This window comes from Cyprinus carpio, chromosome B16 (assembly GCF_018340385.1).
Source record: "Cyprinus carpio isolate SPL01 chromosome B16, ASM1834038v1, whole genome shotgun sequence".
NCBI classification, from domain to species: domain Eukaryota; kingdom Metazoa; phylum Chordata; class Actinopteri; order Cypriniformes; family Cyprinidae; genus Cyprinus; species Cyprinus carpio.
Window position 1 is genome coordinate 13,758,778 of NC_056612.1, and position 6,179 is coordinate 13,764,956.

Consider the following 6,179-nt stretch of genomic DNA (forward strand, 5'->3'; position numbering starts at 1 on the left):
GTGTGAAAAGCCGTTCCCCTGTTTTATGGACAGAAAAGAATTTAACCTGAGACTGCACATCTGGTTTATACAGTGATTATGGTGATGTGGTGTTCCAGTTAAAGCTCAAGAATGGAAAACAAAAGACTAGAGTTTCACTATCTATTATTAATTTTACAGCAGGGCTAAAGTTATTTAGTCCAAAAATGAAGCTTCAGTTCTTTTCCTTGTATGTACTTAATCAACAGGCAGCTGTCATTCACACCCCATTCCACAGATTCCTGTCTCTGTTTTTAGCAGGAACTGGTCTGCAGGTTTTAGAGGTTATGCTGGAATGATCATACAATCTATCATCATCATCATCCACAGAGCTGAGAACTGATGACTCCAGAGCTGACTGTTGGTCATTATACAAGTATATGCATAATTATTAAACATGTAGTTATTTATTAAAAAGTCATTATATATATATATTAGTTATTTATTAAAAAGTCATATATATATATATATATATATATATATATATATATATATATATATATATATAAAATGACTTTTTAATAAAATTATAGCCATTATTTGGAACAGTAATTCCTATCTGAATTCTTCAATTCTTGAATCTGCTGGATTCAAAAAAATGTATTATGGTTAATTAATTTATGGATATCTACACTGAGTCAGAAGGTTTAGATTTACAGTACTAATTTAGAAAGAGATTCTGTGATTTCCAGGATGTGCATATGATGTGATGGGTGCGACAGTGATTTTTCACAGTATGAGCAGGAATGAGCAGTGTGTATGCAGCTGATCTGAGGGAAGATCATTTGTGAGTGAGGTTTGGAAAGCTAAAGCCCTTAAGAGATTAGAGATGTGAGCAGTCTGGACACGCCAGTATTTTGAGACACATACTGCCCTCTGCAGGCCTCAGTGAGCATTACATTATAAAATAAACTTGATGCATGCACATACTGTGGATCATATTCTGAATACTGTACCAAGCACATCAAAACAGCAAAAAAATATTTTAAATACTGCACTATTGTATCCTGTCTCAGTCAAACACTTACTTGAGTTCATTCTTTATCTAGTGGTGCTAAACTGGTTTTTGCTAACATGTTTTATTTTCTGACAGTCAGCCCAGGTTACAGAAAAAAAGTATTATGGAGGGAATAACTTAAGTCACACACAAGAACACAAGTTTAAGTCTGTTCAGGATTGTTTATTGCAAAATCAAAGAATGTGCAAAGAAAAAAAAAGTTGCCATTTGTGTCTCTCATATGATTGTTTGTACTGTAGAAAAATGCATACCTGTTATCTTTTTTTTTTTTTTTTTAACTGCAAAGAACTAGTTTATTCTATAAATCATAATTTCCAGTGAGATTTTCAAGGACACGCTACAGTAAAGTCTTCTATCACTTTTTTAGTGGATGATTTTTAAATGTCATTACTGTTAGCAGTAAAAGAAAAGTCTTTTACGCCTGCTGTATATCAGTAACATTTTTGTTAAAATTGGGTCCAAATGCAGCAAGTCTGTGAGTGAAATGTAGAAAAAGCTTTTTTTTCCCCTTTAGTAATATTAAGTCACTCAGATAGTTTCAGCTATGTGACAGAAGCAGAGTGAAAGCTGATACTAAGCAAATTTCCCCAGATTGAGATGGATCAGTGATACCTTATTTCTAAAAACAACACCAAAAAAGCACATTTAAATAAAAAATGCACAAAAAATAATTTGATAAAAAAGTCATTTTTGAATCATGCACAGTTGCAGATGTGTTCTGCATATACAGTACATGTGTGTCCATGTTATTAACTGATATTACTGTATATGGATTTAAGATATAAAGCTTGGCCCAAACCAATTTGATGTGACTTCCAGGATCCTGGGTCCCAGCTTCATTGTTAACAAATATGTAGATTGTTTAGGACAGAAATGAATGATTCTGTTGCAGTAACTCAAAGCTGGTCCTGTTATGTTCATCTAAAGATGGATTTACAATGAATATCACTTACCTCCTGAAATGTTGGAATAATATACAGTAGACCAGCAGCTCAATTCAACTAAAAGATACAAAAATAAGTACTTTACCATTTGATCAATATCATAATATTGCATAAATGTTACAATATTGCCATGTGCCTTTCATTCCAACATGAGGACTCTCATCGCCATAAAGGCATGACATGAACTGTATTTCATGTCTCATTGCAAAACAATCTTAGAAGACTTAAAACATTACAATTCTAAATACATTTATTTGGTTGCTTGCTTTCACTGACAAACATAGTAATAGCACATCATACAGTTGCTCAAAGAACAGAAATTAAATTCACTAATTTGAAAGAAAGCAACTGCAAAATGAGCAAATGTAAGATCGGTGTAGCAGATCCTGACTTCTGTCATAACTGATCAGTAGAATAATAACAAAAGACACATAAAAATGTGTATGTTTGGCTCATCATTTTCCCCAATAAGCCGTTTTTATTTAAAATATGATGTTTAAGATAATTTCAATAGTGTTTAAGTTTCCAGGACTACAGTTGTGGACACAGACGGTCAGTGATATGAGGACATATATTACTATTGTGGTCAACACACTGAGACACTATTCAATTTGGGGTCAGTAATTTTTTTTTCTTTCTTTTTTTTAAATAAAATCAATACTTTTATTCAGCAAGGATGTGTTAAATTGATAAAAAGTGATAGTAAAGAAAATATATTATTAGAATATATATTATTAGAATTTTAATTTTTATTTTGAATGAATGCAATTCTTTTTAACCTTTTATTCATCAAATATATTAGACAGCAGAACTGTTTCCAACACTCATAATAAATCAGAATATTAGAATGATTTCTAAATGATCATGTGACAGACTGGATGTTACATGTGACACTGAAGGCTGGAGTAATGATGCTGAAAATTATATATATATATATATATATATATATATATATATATATATATATATATATATATATATATATATATATATATATATATATAATTTCATACATATTTAAACAGTAATGCAAATGTTAAATCTACGTTTTCCAGCGGGTATAAAAACATTTACCTTCTACAAGTTTAAAAATTCACACATTCATCTCATCTGCTGTATTACCAAACAGACACTTTAACCACATGCTATAATCACCACATCATTTTAATCTAAACCTTACCTAAACATACTTTACCTATTTTATCATGTTTATTACCTTGGAAAAAATACTTTTTCTAACATACAGTATTACAAATCACATTTTGATAGCATAGTTTAACTTAATCTTTCAGTCTAATTCATCTCTTTCAGAGAATCTGTATGAAGACTTAAAAATAGGGATTGAAAAGATACCTTTCAGCAGCAGCTTCACTTCATAGCAGGTTTTTTCATTCATTCTGCACCGATACCACAATTCATCAGTGTGGACTGCATTCCTTATAAGCAGAGATCTGTTTGCTAGTTGTCTTGCTCTCTCATACAGAGACTTCAGGAGTTTCTCTGTGCTGCTTGAGGGCTTGTTTGGCTGATACTGAGTTATATCTGCTAGTTGGTGACCAGTAATGACTTTCCAAGTGACTCGTTCAGTTCTGTTTTGTAGAGGATACTTAGAGCATAGCAGCAACAACGATGAGCCTGGTGTTGAATAGACAGAGTCCAAAGTTTTACACTGAAATCAGAGAAACACGTTACTAGTCATATTATGCATGTATATGACTCTCTAATGGTGATTATTAGCTTGTTTTGAATAATTTGCATTCTCACTTATAATACTCAGATTAAATGGAGTTGATTAAATGAAGGCAGTCCTGATTCTTGTAGACCTGACAGTCATAAAAGCCATCATCAGATAATCTGATGTCTTTCAGATCAAGTGTAACATTTCCAGCATCTTTCCTCACAGACCATCCCTGGTGCTCTGATGCTGGAGAGATGTCTGGATATATCAGAATTACTTTAACTTGGTTTTTCTTGTGTAGTTTGACTGTCAGAGACTCCAGCGGGTGGGTTGTGGTCAGGCAAGAAACAGGCATATTGTCACCCTGAAAACAGTTCAGCTGAAGAACCTGCTTGCAGGGTCTCCATGTTTGAGCTAAAAGGAAATTAAAAAGAAAATCAATCCACCCTGAGAAAATGATACTTTTTTATTAAAAATTCATTTAAACAAATACTTAGTGACACACTTGTTGATTTATTAAGTTTTACACATTAGCTAGAGCAGAAACTAGAGGTCAACAGAAACTTCTAAATAAGTAACAATTATGTAACCTATGGCATTTATTATATTCACATCACACCTGTGCCACATGTACACACCCACAGTACACCGATAATATGCGTAACTCTTGTTTGTATGATGGTTAAATGAATTTGACTTCATATAAAAGACACTTACCTTTACATTCAAATAAAGCTGCTATTAGAAAATACAGGAGTTAGAAATGTGAAAGCTGAAAACTCCTTATCCAGATGCTCAATGCAGGACAGCTGAACTCTATATGAGCACAGGTCACATCAATTCACTTTCACAGAGTTATATCAGTAACTCTGAATTTAATGCGGAAGTAGGAAATATGGTCTAATTCTGAGTGAATATAGATACGTTCAGTGTGTGTTTTTAGGCGGGTTTTCAGACGTCATATCTGCAACTTATAAATCTTATAATAGCTGATGTAGGCTATTAGAAAGCTGCTGTTAGATTTAGAGGATGGAAATGCAGTATGAAGACTAAAAACACTCCATCAAATAGTTTTATTTACCTCACAGCAGAAAAACTGAATATGAGCACAGCCCACAAGACTTTTTACCTGAACACGCTTGTTTTTGAAGAGCTGAAGTAGGAAATGTGATCTGTGTAAAATGTCAGACGTGCAATTTTGCACACATTTAAAATCACTGAATCAGTCAGCTACATGAGTTATTTATTATGAAGATAATCTAATAGTGCAAATAATTTTCAGCAAATTTAAAGAAATAAACTGTCTCTGTAAACACCTATTGAAAGCTATGGAAACCCATTTCTGCCACGTCAGAAAAAAATTAATGCCTTAAAAAGTCTAAATTATGACATACTTAAGTCATAATTACGATATAAAACGTTGAAATAACTTACTAAATCAAAATTATGACTTTAAAAGTCAGAATTATGAGATAAAAAGTTGAAATTATGACTTAATCGAAATTATGACTTAAAAAGTTGAAATTATGAGATAGAACTAAAAAGTTGAAATTATGACTTAATCGAAATTATGACTTAAAAAGTTGAAATTATGAGATAGAACTAAAAAGTTGAAATTATGACTTAATCGAAATTATGACTTAAAAAGTCGAAATTATGAGATAGAACTAAAAAGTTGAAATTATGTCTTAAGTCATAATTATGAGATTATTATGACTTAAAAGGTGAAATTATGACTTTTCAAGTCGAAATTGACTTGATGACTTTATAAACACAATGGTCACAGGAAAGTGGTCTATAATGATAAACGGGACATTCTTAAATAAGTTAATTTGGCTTAAAACAGTTTGGAGGACCAAGTTCAACACAAACCATATTAATAAAGCATATACAATTATTTACAGACAAGCAGAATATAGCCCATAATATGAGCGCAACGCGCTGAGCATGTCAACAAGCAGAATCACTGAGAATAAGAGGAACGGCAAGAACCGAAAAAAAGCGAAGAGGTAACCCAACTACTTACAGCCACACAGCCTTAGATGAAATCAATATCTCACCAGAGGATGATTAAACAACTGCAAAAACAGAATTACCATATTCACTTATTGCAAACCAGTTTGGGTTTATTTCTTTCATATGGTACATGTACAAAGGTTGCTGAGGTATGTTACCATTATGGTGATTAGTGTTCATTTTCACTGGGCATTTCACCATTGACTTTGGTCGAATTAGCTCTTGTTTCAGCAATTGTAAGAAGTGCACGCTATTACTATTTTCAATAATATTTCATGGACCTCACTGCACTGGCATACCTTTTCAATGTGCACTTTTTGAAATCAGTTACTGATAGTTGGATTTGGACATATGTGACTTCCCAGATAAGTATGAAAATCTTTAAAAACAGCTACTTTTGGTTTTGAACTTTCAATATCAAGTTGTTATTAAAGGGGTCATATGATGTGCTTTCAATCTTTCTCTTTGAAGTGTTACAAGCTCTTGGTGCATAAAGAAGATCTGT